The 21,138-nt window shown below is 46.2% G+C and overlaps 1 protein-coding gene across 4 annotated transcripts in view; it reads right to left on the reverse strand.

Moving 5' to 3' along the window:
- Positions 1 to 21,138, reverse strand: part of HDLBP (high density lipoprotein binding protein) — a 933,925-nt gene that overhangs the window by 546,504 nt on the left and 366,283 nt on the right. The window lies entirely within an intron of this gene.

The following is a 21,138-nucleotide window of genomic DNA, read 5'->3' on the forward strand; positions in this document are numbered from 1 at the left end:
AAGGTTTGGTGTGATTACTAGGTTGGTTTCCTCCCCTACCATTTGGCCTTCTTGAGGGTGTACCCCTTCTCATCCCTCTGAACTGCAGTGCTCCCATGTATCTTGCGGTCTCATTGTCCTTTTTGAGCTGAGTTAACTTGCCGTCAAACTGGCGTTCCAAAAAGCTGCTCTCCGTTGAAATGTGTTCAGGATATTGTTCTGTACCTCAGGCTAGAATCCCGAAATCCTAAGCCATGCGTGCCTCTCCGTTACCCCAATCATCATTTGCCTGCTGGACGTCTCCGCAGCATCTAAGGCAGACTTCAAACATGTGTTAGCCATGTTTTTCCCTTCCTCTACCAGGTGGACTGCCCTTTGCTGGTACTGATCTGGTAAGTGCTTCAGGAGTTACCCCCACTTCCTCCCAGTGCTGGTACGCGTGCCTGTTGATTATAGCGTTTGAGTTGGCGATGCGCCATTGAATTGCCGCACTCCATTCTACTTTCCTCCCCATGAGGTACATTCTTCTACTCTCCTTGTCTGGGGGTGGTCCGGCATTAGTGGGTACATTTGCCCTTCTCCTAGCCGTCGGTTATTAAATCAGCTGGCACGGATCCCTGAATGTATGCAGCGTCCTTTGAGGAGTGCTTGTACTTCTTTTCTGTCCTTGGGGTCACTGATTTACATACAGCTAGGTCACTGAAGGCCTCCCTGCCTTGGTCCAGCACACAAGAAAGCATAGGCAGGAACTGACTCCTTGTTTGTGTGGGTAGCAGAGTTTCCAGGAGAAAACATGCCTTTGGCTTCTGCTCCTCCAACTTCACTCCATATGTCTCTGCAGCATTTTTAACCACCATATTATAGACCCCTATATTGTCCAGTGGTGAAGGCCTCGAAGGGTATGTGTCTTCTCCTCCTACCGGTATTTCGGCGTAGAAATCATGCCACTCCAAGTCTTGCGCCTCCAAGGACGTCGAGTCCTGGTAGGTTTGCTGATCATCCTCGCCTTTGCCCATAAGTAATATAGGGCCTCTTTCTCCTGTTTTGACCGGTTCGGGCCTTTTCGGCAGCTCAGTCTTAGTCGCCCCCTTCGATCACGGGCTTCGGGGGGGATGGTGTACTGGCTCATCCTGTCGTCGAATTCCTTTTTCCGTTGCAGGATGCTCGCCATTTCGGCCTCGAGCCTCCTTTTTTTCCTCTCCATCTCAGCAGCTCGGTCGGCTTCGTGAGTTTGAGTGCTTCGCTTAGAGGTAGTTGACGTCAAAGTCATTGTTGACCCTTCTTTTCTCAGAGTCAAGGTGTCCTTCGAGGGCAGCCTCCGACGACCTAGATTTTTCTTGGTTTTTTTTGCCGTCTGGGAGTCCTTCCCGAAGGATCCGCTGGGCTGCTTGTCCTTGGGTGCTGTTGCTTTCGCCGAGTGTTTCTACGGCAATGCTCCCTTCAAGGACTTTGCTTCACTCGTACGAGTGTCAGTCGAGTGTCTGGGGTTCAGCAACTCTTACCTCCTTCGACGTTTTCTTTTGGACTTTGAAGACCGTGCAGTCCTCGGGTCCTTCGGGATGTTGTCCTCTTCCCCACTGGAGAGGCCCAAGTCTCAGAGGGATGGAGGTGGCCCCTGCCCCTGCATGGTTTAGTTTGCCCTTCTCTGCCTCGCTTACTCGGAGAGTCTTGGGTGTGGACGTCGAGCACGCGTATGTCCTCGCTGTTGTGATTGTGCGGCAGGCAGAGGTTGCAGACAGGATGCTGGTCTTTCTGGGCATATTTGTGGTGGCAAGTGTCGGAAAAATTGAAAGGTGTTTTGTCCATCGCTGCACTCAGGGAACCCCCTGTGTGCGCATTTTCCTTTGAATGTAGAGATCTCGGTGAAAACCTTCTCCTTCGTCGTCCCGGTTACCTGACCTGTGGTGGGGTGTGTTTAAATCTACGATTTGTGTCGACTTTTTTCGTTGATTCTCTGGAACTCTTCGGTAACGATCCAGACCCAACGGCGGAAAAAAGAATCTGAAGATGGCGGCCAAAGGTGGGAGCTTCCAGAGGATGCGCGTCGACACGAAGGACACCAAATGGTGGTATGTCGACGGCCACCTGGGCCACAAAAATAAATAAACAAAAAAAATAAAAAAGGGAGGCCGACAACAATTCCAGACTCAACCGCTAAGGTGGCGGAATAATGCACAGCATAGTGAATCCAGAAAGATTCACACTGCAAAACGTACTCTTTTTCCACTTTAACATGCAGCGCCCTGCCTTGGGGTTGTTAGGCCTGCCAGAGGGGTGACCTGCATAAATTAAAAAAGGAGGTTTGGGCTTTGACATTACATTAAATCGTAAAGTCGGCAGTTTTAAGCTACCCTTCCAGTCTGCAGTGGTAGACAGGAGTCATGATTTACCTTGTTATACTACGGGGGGGGGGGGGGCACAACCAGTGCAGTGGTCCTACAGGTCCAAGGTTCCTTTGGTACCCTATACCAGGATCTTACAAGTCAGAGCACATGCACTGGGTCCTGTTCAGCAGGGCTCAGCATTTCAAAGCCATTACACCAGCACGTAGTAGTCAAAATGTGGGGAGTAATCCTGCAAAACACCCGTTTACTTACAATGCCCTAAGGCTTAAATTCCCTAGTATTACTACCTCTGATTTTACACTTGTTCATCCATTGATGATGCCTGTTCAGTAGATCATCAAGACTGCTATTGATTAATAGTAAGTGCTCAGGAATGAGACTGATCAGAATGACTAACTACAGTACAACCATTTATTTTTCAGTCAGATAATTTCCCTGCAACCTTAGGTCAGAAATAGGTCTGCAATATTGTGTGTGAGGCATCCATTGCCCTAGTAACGTGCTTCTCTGGTTCTATGAAATATCTGCCCATCAATAGGTTCTCCTTGTGCCACCATTATAATCTGTGGCTCACTCTCGTCATGAACGCTCAATCTTCCCATATTCCAGTTCCTTGAGATAACAGCTATTTCTCAGATTACTTTTTAAACCAGTGGCAGAAAAGCAGCCACACACTGTAAATAAACTTTCTGGCAGTGTCCACCTGATAGGAAATGTCCCTTTACCTACAGTAGGTCTTGTGAGGCAGCCTTGTACTTCAATTCCAACCTAAGATGTTACAACCCTTGTTTTTTATGAGGAACTAACATTGATAACTTAGAACAGTTTCACGCAGAGCTAAATTGTTCTATGTCATAGAAGAATAGTTACTTACCTGTGGTTCTCCAGTATTGGTGTCTTTCAGATTCACATGCCTGAATCATTCCCCGTTGGAGTGGGAGTCCCACGGTACATAAAAAAGCAATAATTATGCATATAATAACCTGACGCATCTGTATCGCTTGAGGCTTCCAAACAGTGTCTGGTAAAAGTGTGTCTGTTGGACCATGTTGCCGCTTTACAGATCCGGTGAAGAGGCACACCGGCAAAAAGAGCTGTGGATGAAGAAATCGTTCTTGTAGAGTGCGCTCTTGGGGTTGCTTGCAATGGTCTTCCCGCTTGATCATGGCATAAGCAAATTGCAGCAGAGATCCAACGAGCAACGGTTGGTTTTGAGACCGAATGTCCTTGGTGTGGTTTGCCATATACCACAAACAGTTGGTCTGATTTGCGTATTGTTACTGTCCCTTGCAAGTAGAACTTGACATCTTTTGATGTCAAGGGAAAGCAAAGCCCTTTCTGCAGCTGTGAGCAGATTTGGGAAAAAAAGTCTTTACAATTATAGGTTCATTCAGGTGGAAATCCGCAGGGACTTTTGGCATGAACTTTAGGTTAGTGCGCAGCACTACATATTTCGATGTAAATTGTAGAAAAGGAGGATGAATAGTGAACGCTTGTAGGTCACCAACTCTTCTGGTTGATGTTAAAGCCAGTAACAAGGAAACCTTCCAAGAAAGGAACTTTAAATCCACCTTGTGAATGGGTTCGAAAGGGTGCCGCATTAGTTGTGTAAGCGCTATATTAAGGTGCCAAGAAGGAGGTGGACGTCTGTTAGACCTGGCACCATTGACGTGAGTCTCCCTTCCATTTTTCGCTGTCTCTCCTCTGTTTTTGCTGATTATAGATGCTCTGGGCGCTGTGCCAGTGCCACAGCGCGAATGCTCCCTTTGTAAAGATGACATGTGAATTGGTACATCCATGATTGCCTTATTTGGTTTACCTGTTAGTCCCTAGTAGCGTGGCCTGTGTGTGCCCAGGGCTGGTAAACCGAATGCTGCTGGTGGGCCTGCAGCACTGGTTTGTGCCACCCACAGAAGCAGCTTGTAAAGTGTCTCGGACCTGCCACTGCAGCGTCTGTGTGCAGTCCAGAACTGGCATCTTGGCTGTGAAGTGCACCCACTTCCCAGCCCCTGAACCTTCCCTTGGCATCCTGTAAGCCACCTTTATGATAGGGTGCATTGTATGTGTACGGTAGGATATGCTCTGATGTGTGTAGCATGTCCTAGTAGTGAATTACACCCAATTTCGTTTTTCACTACTGTAAGGCTACCTGTTCTCCATAGGCCATAATGGGAGGTCTGGGCTATTACATCCTATAGTCCTGACTGACCCACAGAACATGGTAGAAAAACGAATTTAGTATGCCTGAGCTCAGAATATTAAAATACATCTTTTAGTGAAGGTTATTTTTATATTCTGTGTTTGAAACTACCAAGCCTTCCAGTGTGCTCTGCTATTGTGTATTGGCTGCCTGGTTTTGGAGGGACAGGGTAGGCTGAGTCAGACCTGGGTTGAATAGAGAGATCTGCCTTGGAGTGAGGGGAGGGGTAGCTCCTGCACTTGAATAGGGCTGTGCCTGGCAAGGTGAATGCTGGCTCCACCTCCCACTGTGCGTCTGAAGGCAAACCGCCTCTTTCTGAAAGGAAGGGTGCAGCCTGGTAAACAAAGTGCTCCAGGGCTGGGCAGAACTGGTTCTGGCTGGGTTCAGAGACTTGTGACTCCTAAGAACAAAGACTTTGGGGGTATAAATATTTGTGCCCCAACCCCTACAATTTGTATTGCTCCTGGACAACAAGAAGAACCTCTGTCCGTGTGACTACAGGAATCTGCAGGAGAAGGACTGTCCTTGTGCTTGTGTGCTGTTTCTTGGACTGGCCTGCAGTGGTTACTACTGGACTTGGAAGAAGAGGAAAAGGACTTTGCTGTAGCCACAAAATAAAAGTTCTTTCAATCACCCAAGGGCTAGAAGAGAGCTAGCCTCCTGCAGGGGTCTCAGGCACACCAGACTCCACCACCAGCCTCCTGTGTCCTCCCAGCGAGGATTCCTATCTGCAGGTGAGGCTCCTGTGAGTTCCAGGGCCTCTAGTTCTACTGCTAAGAAAAGAGAGCTGAAAATCGTCACTAACCCCCGTTAGCGGGCCGCTACAGCTGGTGAGCGTGAGAAAAATAGTCGCTCTGCTGCCGGCGAGCGCTCGCTAACCCCGAAGATTATCGCATCACCCATCAGCGGGCCTGAAAACGCCCGCTATCCCGAAGATCGTCGCAGAGCCTTTCAGCGGGTCTTAAAACGCTTGCTAACCCAAGGATTGTCGCATTGCCTGTTAGCGTGCCCCAAAGTGCTTGCTAACCCCAAATCATCGCATCAAGCTCATCGCAGCGCGGACGCAGAGCGTTCGCCATTTCCCCGCATCGCATCAGGATCGTCGCTCCCTCGCGGAGTGCCATTTTCTTACATCGCAGCAAGATCGTACACGCAACAGGCTCGGTGCATCATCCTCCCTTAGCGGCAAGGATTTTATCACATCACCGGCTTAGCATGAAGAAGTTTGTCACTTTGTCCTGCCCGCAACCCAGCGCATCATCCTCCCTAGCGGTAAGGATTCAACGCATCGCTGGTTAGCGTGAGGAAATGTATCACTACAACTCCTTAGCGGCATTTTTGTTGCTTTGCTACAGAATTCAGATACCTTGTGAGTAAAAGGGTCGCAGAGACCACTGCATTGAACTGAACATCATGTTGTGCACCTTGAACTATTTTTGCAGCATTTTTAAAGTAACTATAATTTTCTAGTATTGTGGATTTTTACTGTTATTGGTCTTGTGATTAAGTCTATATACATATACCTATTTTTTATAACTACTTGAGTGGTGTCCATTTGTAGTGTTCCTCATATTACTGTGTATGGTCAAATGCTTCACACACTGCCTCTGAGATAAGCCTAGCTGCTCGTGCTACGTTACCACAGGGTTGCGCAGGGGTTGTCAAAGGGTGTAAGCTGCTTACTCTGACTTAGAAAGAAGGGTCCCTACTTGGACAGTGGCCAGCCATTGCCAACTAGAGACACCCATGTCTAACAACGTCGAATAGGGGGAAATATTCGGAACAACCCTTTGAAGAATTGTTGAATGACTATTTGAATAAAGAGAGTTAACACCATCCTGCTGAAACCTTGAAATTGCCAACAAGAATACCTTTAGAGTAGAATGGGAGAGGCCGGATCTTGCTAATTGAAGAAAGTATGGTAGAATTTGTTCTGGTCTTGCCTGAATAGGGTGCATATTGGCAGATTGACACCACATGGAAAACCTCTTCCATTATAGTTTGTAAGTTTTAATCGTAGCAGGTGCTCGAGCATTAGCTAAAACCAGTCCAGAGGAATATCTAGGTGTGCAAATTCAAGGTGTTGAGGAGCCATGCCGCTAATCTCAGCGATGCTGGGTCCGGATGACAAATGTGTCCGTTCTGGATGGACAGAAGGTTCGGAAGTGGCCGGAACTGGATGGGCTCGCACTCCGAGAGGAGGAGAAGTTCCGTAAATCAGTACTGGCGAGGCCACCTGGGAGCGATGAGTATCATGCGGCATGGTTGTTTCTTGATCTTGCTAAGAACTCGCGGAACCAATGGAATCGGTGGAAAAGCATAGGCATATATTTGTGACCAATTCATCAAAAAGGCATTTCAGAGTGAGTCTTTGTGGGGAACCCAACTTGCAAAGGATGGGCATTTGCGGTTCTGGCTGGTTGCAAACAGGTCTAGATCGGGATGCCCCCATTCTCGAAACACCTGGTTTAGGGATGGTTGATGTAGTTCCCACTCGTGGCTTGATATTGTGGAACTGTTGAGGGAATCTGCCAGAACATTGGTGACTCCCGGGACATGAATGGCTTTGAAGCAGATTTTGTGACGAATCGCCCAATCCCAAATCTCTTGTGCTTGTTGAGATAATAGGGCTGACTTTCTCCCGCCTTGTTTGTTCAAGTAATGCATACTTGTCGTATTGTCCGTTCATATTAGTACGGATGTTCCTTTGATGACGATTCAAAACGATTTTAGAGCCAAGAATATGGCTCGTAACTCTAGAAGGTTGATATGCCACCTTTTTTGTTCCAAAGTCCACCTGCTGTTGACTGTCATCCCTTGAAGGTGCGCTCCCCCCCCCTCATCCCTCGATGGAAGCATGTGTGGTTATGGTGAAATCCGGCACTTCAACTAGAAATGCACATACTTCTCTTAAGTTCTCCATCCTGCTCCACCAATGGCTTCCTGCATCCGAAGAGTGATGCGAACGATGTCGAGCGATCCCGAAATCTGGAGCCATTGAAGGTTGAGTTCCTCCTGCAGTGGCCTCATTCTGTAACGACAGTTGGGAATCAGAGGAATGCAGAAGAAATCATCCCTAGGAAGGACTTGTACGAACTGACTGAAACGCATTCTTTTGACAGCAAGGAGCGTGCGAGGTTGCAGATTTTGATTTGTCTTTCTTTTGAGATAAAGGTGTGGGTCAGTTTTGTGTCCATTGTTGCTCCTAGAAAGGTCTTTCTCTGTGATGGAGTCAGATGAGACTTTTCGAAATTTATGGAAAGACCCAGAGACTAGAAAAGTAGCAGACACTTCTGAACATGTTCAGATATTTTGAAAGAATTCGCCTTGATGAGGCAGTCGTCTAAGTACGGGAAAATTTGAATGCCCTGCAGGCGAAGGTGTGCGGTCACTGGCGCTATGACCTTTGTAAATACCCGGGGTGCTGAACGGAGTCCAAATGGAAGGACTCTGAATTGAAAGTCTCTGCCAGCCACTCTGAACCGTAGAAATTCTGTGCCTGTAAAGGATCAGCACATGAAAATAAGCGTCTTGGAGGTAGAGGGTGGCCATGTGATCCCTCGCCAAAATCAATTGTAGAATTTCTTGAAGTGTTAACATTCGGAAGGATAGCTTCTTTAAGAATTTGTTGAGGGCGCGAAGGTCGAGAATAGGGCACCATTCTCCCGACTTTTTTCGGAGGAGGAAAAATCTCGAATAAAATCCTGTTCCTCTTTGCAACAGAGGGACTTTTTCGATTGCTCCCTTCCGGATCATCAGATTTATTTGGGGAAAAAAGCTCCTTGAGATGAGCAGGTGGTGGTCCTTTGGGAGGAGAGTTTGGAGGAATCTTTGTGAATTCCAAGGCATGGCCTCTGACTACCATATCCAAAACCCACTTGCCTGTAGTAATTCTGGACCAGTTCGAGTAGAAGTGGGATATTCTTCCTCCAATTCTTGTATGGGGCAACGGCAGAAATGGTGGCAGCTGGCTGACCACATTGCTTTTTATTGGACTCCTGTCCACGAAAGGATTGCTTTCAATTTCTTCGACCTCTGCAAGGTGATCGGCTCTACAGCTCACATAACGCTGCCGTGAGGGGAACGGCTTTTGGGCACTGAAACAAACTTTCTTCAATCTGCTGCCGTGAGGGGAACGGCTTCTGGGTGCAGGACTATATCTCCCATAAGGCCCAGCTCTGCGCCGAGAATCGGCATCATCAGAGGGCGCCTAAAGCCCTCTTAATCAGCACGGGGCACACCCAGCGCGGGATGAGCGCGGGCGTGCCCGGGCCAAGGGCGGGCCTGTCCGCGCCCGAAGCCCAAAGGAGTCCGGACTGGGCCATCCCTCTAACTCCAGATGGGTAAGCGCAAACGTCTGGGTAACTCTGATAAGGGGGGTCTAAAAGCTAAAATACCCAGAAAGTCACCATCTATAATTTCGTACCTAACCTCTGCCGTGGGAGCCTTGAATAAAGAAATAGCAAACGCGGAAAAGGAGCTAGGCTTGGACTCAAGTGAAGCACCTAGGGAAGGGATCGAGGTGACAGCATTCTTGGCATCTGCCCCCGTACCCCTGGACCCTGTGGTATTGATTAATGTTCCCAAATCGAAGACCGATGCTCTTCCCTCTGCTTTGGCCGGTATAGATGGCATGCCTAGCCCCCAGAGCACTAGTACTTTACCATGTGGCAAATTAGAAAGGGCTCCCCTGGAGGGGCCTACTGGAGTACAACTTTCCCACAAAAAAAACTATAAAGCGCACCAAGGGCTCTAAGAACAGCACCTCTAAGCCCGTCCAGGGAATTGATGAATCCACTTAACAGTCTTTGCGGTCCCTTATTGAGGATATTTTTAGTACAAGATTCGAATTAATGCGGACCACTATAGCTAAGAACATGATTGACACTTTGAATTCTTGTGTGGCTAATCTAAAAAAGAAATGTGAACATTTAAACACTATTATGGACTCCCGTCTGAGAGAAAAATCGTGTCCCATGGTTAACAAAATTGATGTGTTTCTAGCAGCATCTGGTTTAGCTAATAGACGGAACAACCAATCGAGTGACTTGCTGCCATCCTTGGGGAGGGGCGGTACCCTGAATTCAGGGGATACGATGGATGTCCCTCTTACCGTGAGCCAATGGGGTCCGAATGTTACCCGCTGCAACGACACAAGGCAACCTAGAGGGCTGCCTATAGCCATGAGGGAGAATTCTGAGCAGTATAAAAATTCTATATCTTATAACCACAATAGGATTGATCTCCCCCCCAGAAGCTACTTCTTTGGTTGCCGTTCTTGTTGGGGTTCCTTCCCTAGAGCATCCGGAAAAAGAATCAACAAATGGTTTGTTGCGTAAAACAAAAAGTTGGTGTAATCATTGTTCTGGTTCCTCTAAGATCTCAGACCATAATAATATGGCTAGACTGGTGTCCTGGGTGGGTAATCATCCCCATCCCCCCTCCCCCCCCCCCCCCCCCAAAATAAATAAAAAAATAAAAATCATCGCTGGTGATTGTATAATAGTCAATTTTAACAAACCAGATATAGCGGACCGGTTGCTACTGACCTAACTGTGGACGGCATAAGGGCCGTCCCGTTGGGTTATTTTTAACCACCAATAAGTACAGGTTATTCTTGCAATAGGTCAAAGGCTAATATTACTTCCCATTTGCTGCCGCACCGGCCTGTAAGACCTGTAAGCAGTGTTTCTAGTCCTGCAAGTTTGTGTGGAGTTGGTGCCCTGTCTCCTTACATGTGGTCAGGTTCTAAGGAGGAGGGTTTACCATTGTCAAGTAGATTTCATCCATTAAGCCAGCTGGAGTCAAATGATTGACTTCCAGTGATAGCGGTTAGTTCTTCTGTTCCTAGTCTTAATGTCGGAGGGTATTGATACCGGGAGTGAAAAATATCTGTTATGCCTCGTATCATTTATGCCCAAGAAGTTACTGGCGACGCAAATTTAACCAAATGCAGTATTAGCTGGAACATTGGGGGCTTAAGAAGTAAAAGATAACCCTCAGTGGCTAGAATTTATAGAAGCTTTTGACGCAATTGCCCTTCAGGAAACTTGGGATAGAGAGGATAATTTTTGGCTGGATGGTTTTAGCTCCTATTTCTTACCAGCCCGAGCAGCTCCAGCAGGAAGAGCTAAGGGTGGTCTTATGTTACTTCTGTTTCTGAATTTACGGGGATCTATGAAAAGGATTGACAGACTCCTTTAATTGTCTGGCAGTAGAAATCTGTTCCCCAAACTGCCCCAAGATACTTCTTGTGAATTTTTATAACTCTGGGGAAAATGACTACAGGAACCAACACTTGAATACTTTGAATTTTTTTTTTAGGGAAATTACAGGGTAATGCAAACCACTCTATATAATGTTGTGCTTATGGGCGATTTTAGCATTCATCCTTGCTGCTCTCATTGTTGTATTGAAGATGATCTTGGTTATAATTTTGCAATGACTCCTCCTCCCCCCCCCCCCCCCCCCCCATTTTGAACATTCAGAGCGGGGGGAGGGCTTAGAGTCCCTCTTGTCTGAAGTTGACCTCTCTGAACCTGGTTTTGTTAACGTTCATGACCGGTGTCCTACATTTAAATCCATAGCCAGAGATACTATTATTGATTACATTTTCTTGTCTCCTGTGCTCTTAGACAAAGTAATTTTTTATAATGCCAGGGAATCGCCCTTTAGTGACCATAACCCCGTCATCTTGGATCTAGATAAAAGCTGCGGCCTATTAGCACCTGGTAGTAGGCACTTCACACCCAGTCCCATAATTACTTGTGATCAGGGGAGAAGGCTCAGATGGTCCAAAGTTATGCCGGACATCATCTTTACAGATTTGTGCGAGAAATGCAAAGGGAATATTTTAATATGTGCCGACCCTTTAAGCACAAAAGATGCTATTTTTAGAGCCTTTGAGGGTATTTGCAGTCAAATAACTAGCGAATTAACAGTCACCCTAAGCAGAGAGCGACACGTGGCCTAAAATGGTTTGATAATAAATGCTCACATGCTCATCGACTTTTAAATCTAGCATTGAAAAACTCACCACGTGATAGGGTCTTAATTGCTGATTTACGGAAACAGTACAAGATGGTAATTAATAGTCGGAAAGCAGAGATTAAGGCTGAGGCATGGCACGTGTTGCTATCAGTAGATGTACTCCGGGATAGCTCAATTTTGGGGAATTATCAATACCCCTTTTTTCTCAGGCATGGATAATGAGATCCAGGAAGGTAACATCACAGAGGCTCAATGTCTGTCCCATTTTAAGGCAATATATGCCTCAATAGAGACTCAAGACTTGTTTCTTAGTTCATCACCTTCTCAAGTCCGAGTCCCATTTGTGTTCCTTGAAGAAGAAGTGGAGAAAGCAATAATGGAGACCATCAGTCATAAGGCCCCTGGTCCCGACACTGTTCCTGCAGATCTCTACAAAAGTGAAACTAAATTTTGGGCAAAGATCTTGGTTAATGTTTTTAATGCTTCTGGCACCTCAGGGTTCCCTGCATCATGGTCTCGATCGATTATCATTCCGATATTTAAGAAGGGCCAGAGAGGGGACCCCACGGTGTTATAGACCAATATCCCGGATTGATTCTTCTGTGAAGATTCCAGGAAAAATTATTTGAACTAAAATCTCGAATTGGGCCACCGAGAAGAACATGATTTCTGTCTTACAATATGGGTTCAGAAAAGGTAGAAGCACCATCGATCAGTGTCTTAATTTGTCTTTACTAATTAGCAAATACACTGTGGCAAAAGAAGGCTGTTTAAGGATGGCATTTATGGACCTATCCTCAGCGTTTGACCTGGTTAACAGGTCAAAGCTGTGGAACATTCTGTTGGACAAAGGTCTTGATCCATCTTTAGTGTATTTCCTGGCTGATCTCCACCAAGATCTTACTGCCTCGGTCAGGATCTCAAAGGATGGTAAATGCTCAAGCTCATTCAGATCAGCCCGTGGAGTTCGTCAAGGGTGTATCCTGGCGCCGGTTCTTTTTACTTTGTATATTAATGAACTAGACAGATCCCTTTTGAAGGCATCTTTGGATATCCCGCGTGTAGGAGACCGATCTATCCCGGTTCTCCTATACGCGGAGGACGCTGTTCTTCTAGCACGCACGGCGGAGGGTCTCCAGTGGCTCTTGGATGCCTTTGGGGCACACATGCAGTCGCTGGACCTGGTAGTAAATAATAGCAAGTCACACATTTTGTCTTCTGGTCGTAGGGCAAGAAAACCCTATTCTTTTTTTTTTGTAATGGGTTGGAAGTGTCTTCGGTCTCTTCCTTCACCTACTTAGGGATTGTATTTGATGAGAAGTTTTCTTGGCTACCTCAAAAGAAAATTAAAAAGTATTCTATTACTCGATCTGCCCCGGGATTAATGGGGTTCGCAAAGCGTCTGGGGGCTAGACCGATTGAGAGTATATTGAAAATATATAGTGCAAAGTGAGTAGCGATTGCGGTCTATGGTTCCTCTATATGGGGTTTTAAAGAACAGCCTGGTATTCAAATAGCCGAAAACAAATTTTTACGCTGTCTCTTATCAGTTCCACATTCAACGCCAGTTTTTTCGATACATCAGGAACTGGGGATCGGTTATATTTCGGACACTTTGAGCATAGCTCCGTTGCTCTGTTGGCTCAAAACGTGGATTAATCCAGAATTGACTTTGAATCATGAGATCCTACGAGACTGTGTTCATTTAGACAAGTCTAACAAGATTAAGTGGTTGTCTTATGTTAAAAGTATGTTAACCAAATTGGAGCGGCCAGAGCTATTTGAAGCGCCTGAAAAGATTCGGAGGGAGGATGTGCGGTGGGTGAAAACAAGCTTTAAGAAATTGTCTGCAGAAAGGGAAGAATCAGAGTTGCATAAACCCTCAGTCAGGGCCCATTTTCTAACAAAAACGAACATCTGTATTGAAACGTATTTGGTAATAGTAAATAAGCCCTTCCATCGTTGGCTTTTAACTAGGTTTAGTTTTAATTTGGTTCCTTTCTTATTAGGTGATTTCCAGGAGTGGTGCAACCCCGAATATGCGGTTCCTTGTCATTGTGATAATTTTTCTTCTCAGAATACCCTCCATTTTATGTTTTGTCCTTTTTATACTGATATCCGTAAGAAGTATATAATTCCCATTCTGAGTGGAAGGGGTTTCCTGCAGGTTAGACCAGCATTACTCTATCGCCAGACATTGAACACTCCATGGGAAATTTTTTAATATTGCGTGTTTTTTGTTGATGCTATGAGGATTAAGAAAAACAGATATTTGCCCAGGGGTGTGGAATTTAGTAAAATATCTACTTGTCCATGGGACAGGTAGCTTCATAAATCTACATGTCCTGTACAAAATCCACTTGTCCCTTTGGTGCCTTGATGTGCACCGTCAAATAATGGCAGCAATCATTATAGAAGAGCTCGGATAATAGCCTCTCTGGTTATGTCAGGCTCATAGTATAGAAGGATTTGAAAACTAGTGATTTCCGTATTTTGCCTCTTTTCTGCAGACCTACACATTTATCCTTTCAAACATAGCCATCCATCCATCTTTTCGCTCACCCATTCTTCCTCTCATCCATCAATTTACCCTTTCACTCATCCATCCTTCCACTCATCCATCAATTTACCCTTTCACTCATCCATCTTTTCGCTTACTGATCCATCCACCCTGCAACCCATCTATCTTTTCACCCTTTCCTTCATCAACACATCCATCGTCCATCCAACATCCCTGTCACTCATCCACCCTTTCACTCGCATCCATCCTTTCACTCACTCATCCTTACACGTTAATTATGGGCTTTTGTCTGCCGAGCTCCAGACAGAAGAGGCTCATCAAGAGCTCCACCCCGCTGTAGCTGCTAAAGCGAGTGGTTCACAACACCCCTGGCCAAACCTATCCTTCCAGCTCCAAATCGACCATTCAAACTCATCCATCCCTCCTTCCACTCATCCATCCATCCTTTTGCGCATCCATTCACCCACTTTCACCCCCTCCATCCACCTTTTCACTCATATCCATCCACACTTTCACTCATCCCTCCATCCAGCCATCCTGTGCTCTTCCATCTTTCACTCCTCCATCCCACTCAAATCCATCCACCCTTTCACTCATCCCATCATTCATCCTTTTGCTCTTCCGTCTTTCACCCCATCCATCCTCCTTTTCACTCAAATCCATCCACCCTTTCACTCATCCCTCCATTCATCCATCCTTTTGCTCTTCCGTCTTTCACTCAAATCCATCCACCCTTTCACTCCAATCCATTCACCCTTTCACTCAAATCCATCCATCCACCATTTGACTCATCCATCCATCCATCCACCATTTGACTCATCCATCCATCGTTTCACTCATCCTTCCACCCATCAATCTTCACATCCTTCCACCCATCAATCTTCACATCCTTCCACCCATCAATCTTCACATCCTTCCACCCATCAATCTTCACATCCTTCCACCCATCAATCTTCACATCCTTCCACCCATCAATCTTCACATCCTTCCACCCATCAATCTTCACATCCTTCCACCCATCAATCTTCACATCCTTCCACCCATCAATCTTCACATCCTTCCGCCCATCAATCTTCACATCCTTCCGCCCATCAATCTTCACATCCTTCCGCCCAGCCAGCCATCCATCCATCCGCCCAGCCAGCCATCCATCCATCCATCCGCCCAGCCAGCCATCCATCCATCCATCCGCCCAGCCAGCCATCCATCCATCCATCCATCCACCCATCCACCCACCCACCCAGCCATCCTTCCACCCATCCACCCATCCACCCATCCATCCACCCAGCCTTCCACCCAGCCATCCATCCATCCTTCCACCCAGCCATCCATCCATCCATCCATCCATCCATCCTTCCACCCAGCCATCCATCCTTCCACCCAGCCATCCATCCTTCCACCCAGCCATCCATCCTTCCACCCAGCCATCCATCCATCCATCCATCCTTCCTTCCACCCAGCCATCCAGCCATCCTTCCACCCACCCAGCCATCCATCCTTCCTTCCCCCCCAGCCAGCCATCCAGCCATCCATCCAGCCAGCCAGCCAGCCAGCCATCCATCCATCCATCCATCCATCCTTCCAGCCATCCATCCTTCCACCCATCCAGCCATCCATCCATCCTTCCTTCCACCCAGCCTGCCATCCAACCATCCATCCATCCTTCCACCCAGCCATCCATCCTTCCACCCAGCCATCCACCCACCCACCCACCCACCCATTCCATCAGCCATTCATTCACTCACTCTCTCTCATCCATTAATCCACCCTTTCATTCAACCATCCATTCTTGCACTCATCCATCCATCCATCCACTCATCCATCCATCCTTTCACGCATCCAGCCTTGTATCCACCCATGTATATATCCATCAACCCTTTCAAGTAAATTATGAACCTTTGTATGGAACTGCAGAAAGAAGAGGCCCATCAAGAACTCCACAGCTGCTGTTAGCTACAGTGGCGTGTTCAGATGCCCCTGGTGCAAGCACAAAGTGAGAGGAGAGGCCCAGTGCAAGGAGAGAAATTAGGGTGCACCTGAGGATTGCATGAATTCCCCATGGGTAAACTAATGAACTTTAATGTAAGCCCTGGATGATGTAAGATATGAGAGGCCAAGGGGAGCGGGGTTAGCAAGTACAGGCACTGGGTGAAACATAAGGTGCACAGGAAAGGCAAAGTGCAAAGGAGGGTTATGCAGGGGCTGCAAGAGAAGAGAAAGCATGGGCTTTACTGTAGGCCCCCGGAGACGAGGGCAGGAGGGATCTTGGGGCTGATTTGAGGCTGAAGGGTGAAGCACAGAACAAAAGGCACGGGTCACAAGGTTAAAGTCAGAGCATGAGCCAAGAGGCCCAGCCTCTTACATTTCAGTGATGTGAGTGTTCTGGAGCTGCATCTTGTGCTCGAAGAAAAGGAAAGGGCCAGAGGAGGGCCTGGAAGCCTCGGGGAGAAAGCAAAATGACTCTTGCCTGACAGTGCTGTGGATGTTTTATATGGAGCTGCAACTTTGAGCTCAGCTCACTCATGTTGTTCTGCTCTGGTGAAATGAAAGTGCAGGCCCCAGCTTTTGAATTGACCCTTTCACTGCCAATAAACTGCTCAGAGCTCCTTATTAACTGGCTGTGACCAAGAGGGTTAAACAGCTGTGTATCAGATTACCGTAAACCTGTCTACTTGTCCTTTGGACAAGTTAGAAATTAAAACCTCTTGCCCTTGTAAGAAATCTAGATGTCTCGGGCGTCGGGAGATAGGAATTCCCCACCCCTGTTTGCCACTTGATTATTGCTTAGATTCTTAAATGTTGTCATGTAATTTTATAGGTCCGTGATTTTAGTAACAATGATTTTCATATGAAGGACTTTAGGAGGCCCACAATGTGTCAACATTCTAGAGATCATCATAAATCTATGAGTTTTTCTTATATGCACGTAGCACCTTAAATAACGTCTTTATATGGTTGTCTGGAATGAAATTTCTGTAGTTTGCCCCGTATGGATTATATCTTAAGCATTTTGCACTTTATAAAACACGTTGCACTTTAAGATATATTATAGGGAGTGAAAATTGAAGTTTTGTATTTTAATATGTTTGCCTTTTTGCACTTTGAAATTTTATTTCGAGGTCTAACGCGCTATTTTAATCCATGAACTTTAACTACATTTTGCACTTTATACAAAATCTGTACTTTATGCTTAGCAAAGCTCTAGCTCTATAAGACGGATCAAGGAAAAGACTCTTGAAGTTTTGCACTTCTTGTATTTTTGAATCCTGCCCATTAAGTTTCTTTTTTACATGGATTGTTATGAGCTGCCTACCGAGCTGATATTAGGATGGCTTCTTTTTAAAATGAATTGTAGTATTGAATGAAATGTTTACTTTTATGAAATTAAGTTGTCGAATAAAGCATTCATGACTGACTGAGAATAAGAGTTACTTCGTTGTCCATAAGATTGTTGCCTGTAGTTTTGGAATCTGATTAGTTTGGGAGGTCTGATAAGAACGTTGTTGATTATATCCTCCGTTGGTGAAAGATCCACGTCCCTTGGCACCACGAAAAGACGACTTTCTAAACTGCAGGCTACCAAGAGACCTCGCCGTCTCTGTATCTTTAATAGCCTGAAGGGCCTCATCAACATGTTGTCCGAACAGACTCTCCATCGAACGGAATATCGATGATCTTTGTTTGGACTTCTTGACGGAAAGATGTTGACTTCAGCCAACCTTGTCACCTCAATATTGCTGCACCCACCAATTGTCTAAAACCAGTAGATGCCACATCCACGGCTGCGTCGATGATTTCAGCCGAGGTATATTCTCCCTCCTGTAAGATCTTCAAGGCCTCGGAAGGCTCCGACAGCATATTAATGTAGGGGGAGATGTCGGACCACATTTGTCGATCGTATCTCCCTAATATGGCTAGGGAATTTGCAGCCCGAACCGTCGTCGCAGCCATCGTGGAGACCTTTTTTCCAATTGAATCCAACCGTCTGCCATCCCTGTGTCAGGTGGAGCTGATATAGGAGACTAGGGGTTCCTGGCCCGTCTCTGCGCCGCTTGGGCGATGACAGTGTCAGCTTTAGGCTGGCCTATGGGGCATGCCGGTGAATCGCTTGGTGCCTTGTATTTTTTTGTTCAATCGGAGGCAAGACTGCTGGAAGAGAATTTGGCGTCGCCATGATTTTTAAGCCTTCTTTCCAGATAAAATCTATTATTGGAATTGTCCTGATCTGTTTTTGCGGTTGATCCTTAAAATCGTAAAGAAAGCAGTCATCTTTCTTTGCCTCCATAGGGATTAGAAATCTCTTTGTTGCCCTCTCCATAAGGAGATGAAAACTTCCGATATCCACTGGAGGAGAGTTCACGGGGGCCGGAGCGGACAGTGACAGTTTAGATTTGGGATTCATCCCACTCAGACAGCACTGACTGGTCATCCACCTCTCCCTCTTCCCTGTCTTCATCAGTTGTATTTGCATCATGGGAACGATGATGGCAGTGGAGAAGGTGGTCTGGGAGATTGGAAAGAGGGTATCGGAACCCTTGGCATAGACGTAGACGGAAGAGACTCTGCCGATTCTGATGGAGGGAAGCGCCGATAATAGTCCTGCAACATATACTGTAAATTGTTCAGAAATTCTAAAGACATTTGTGCTGAAGGAACTGTGACAGGAGGTGGACCTTGAGGCTTAGTACCTGGTTCTTCCTCCTGGTTGTCATCCTGGTATTTAATAAATAGTTCTGATGGACTCCTTGCAATGCGGAATCTGTCATCCTCTCCAGATTCGTCCTCCTCATCCTCCTCCTCAGAATCGAATAGCTGTTCCGGCAGCTTCAATGGTGACAGGGCTTCCCAAGAGGAGCCACGACGTAGTAGCTAAGCCGCTGTCGACGGCTGGATGGATGAAGCAGAAGCCGTTGTTGCAGTCCAAACCTGTAAATCTGTACAGGAAGACAAAAGAGGAGGAGTCGACGAGTACGCAGTCGACGGGACCACCGACGATGGCGGCATTAAGATGTGCGCTGATGAGGAAGCAGTCTTCGACGACGAGGCAACTTTCGTCGACGAGAGGTTAGCAGTCGATGAGGCAATCTTCGTCGACGACTGGGCAGCAGTCGACGACGCGGCAGTCTTAGTCGGCGAGGTGGACGTCGACGCAGCAGTCGCTGACTAGATCCTTTGACCTTACCGTCGACAGAGCGGAGACTAGAAATGAAATCTCCTTCGTCAACGAAATGGGTCTAACAGCCACGGAGACCAGTGTCGACGGAGACGAAGCCGATGTCATACTCATCTTCGGTCTCGGAGACGAGAATGTAACCGTCGACGTAGCGCCGATGATGATAATCTTCGACGAAGGAGCCGTCGACGACGACGGCATTTTTTGCTGAGGTAATTCCTTGTCCGGGAGTCATTTATGTGCCAGAGACTTCCCTGACTTCCTCGGGGCGTAGCAGGCTTAGACTGGGAAGGTGGAGAAGCCTTTTTTGAAGAAGTAGAAGACAAGCCAGAGCTTTTAGCAGGCTGAACTTTCCTCAACACCTTTGCCCCAGGAGATAAGTCCTCCTCAGCCATCCTCTTTCTGGAGGATACAGACGACCCAGAGGCTGCACTTTCCACCTCAGATAAAGGGTTATCTTAGTCCTTAATCATCTGTAGCCACAGAAGTAGGCGCCCTTCTCTATCCCAGAGGGTTTTCTGATGGAAGGTCCTGCAGATCTTACAATCCCTCACCTCATGTTCCAGATAGAGGCAATAGATACACTTCTTGTGGGGATCTTCAGAGACTAGCCGGAGCTTCCCACAGGATTCACAAGGCCTAAAGAGAGACCTCTTAGAAGTTGACATCATGAAGTAAGCAAAAAATCCAGAAAACAACTGAAGTACTGAGCAGAGCTCAGGGAGATTCCCTTCACACGACGTGCGGTAGAAAATCTGAGAGCCTGAGCCTCTGAGGAGAACATTCTGGTGGGTGCTGTCGCCTGATTGGCTGCAGTTTGGACTATATATAATGACTGACAGTCATAGGTGTGGAAGCTTTTTTCTTATAGCTGAGGCTATTTTACTTGCTGGTTTTACGTTAGCAAGGTTTTTTGGTTATTATATGCATAATTATTGCTTTTTTATGTACCGTGGGACTCCCACTCCGACGACAGAGAATGATTCAGGCATGTGAATCTATGAAAGACACCCCAAATACTGGAGAAAATGTCTTAATTAGGAATCACCTTCTTTCAGTACTGCCATAGGCATCTCAATGCTTAAATGCAACTGTCTGAACAACTAAATGCTATGTGGTTGTCCCATCTGGTGGACTGGACTTGAAACTGAGCTGCACGTTACACATATACACTAATTGCATGTGTTAACACTTACACCTGAAAACGCTCCTGGTATCGACATCAGCATTTAAGTAAAAGGGATGTGAAGGCTAAAAATGAGTATTGGCTAATAGGTGTGTATTATCTTAGATACTTTTTAGGCCATTAGCTTTGATGAAATTGCACACTCAAACATTTTGATTTTCAAATGTACAAACAAACGACGGACCAAGGTTAAGCACTTAAATTCCTAAGTATACATATATTGCCAATTTGGTGCAACTACTTCCAACATCTGCCGTTGTTAGATGTTAAATGATCCAAGAAATTTCGCACAAAGGAAGGTGCACTCAGAATTAAGTCCCAATAAACTAAATATATTCCAAAAATTCAGCGGCATGATAACCGGTTGCTGCCGGTTATCATGCCGCTTGTCACGTCAGGATTTTTCTGATCTTTATATATTTATGTGTGCTGCCGTCTTTAAGGGACAATACCCCAATTTTCGACATCTGCTTTCTCTGTGGGGCTTCATTTGCACCTTCAACATTGAAGATCTTTTTGAATTTTACGCTTCAACTTGAATATCAAGCAATCTGCTTATGCCTTACTGAAGGATTTATATATATCATTTGATCAAAACCCTGAAGAAGTTCCTGTAGCAAAAGGAACGAAATGTGTTGGCTGTCTGCGGTCTCTTAAATGATCTTAAGAATAAAAGAAGAATTTTGGGAATATACTTGTTTATTGGGACTTAATTCTGAGTGCACCTTCCTTTGTGCGAAATTT

Source organism: Triturus cristatus, chromosome 11 (genome assembly GCF_964204655.1).
Source record: "Triturus cristatus chromosome 11, aTriCri1.1, whole genome shotgun sequence".
Lineage (NCBI taxonomy): Eukaryota > Metazoa > Chordata > Amphibia > Caudata > Salamandridae > Triturus > Triturus cristatus.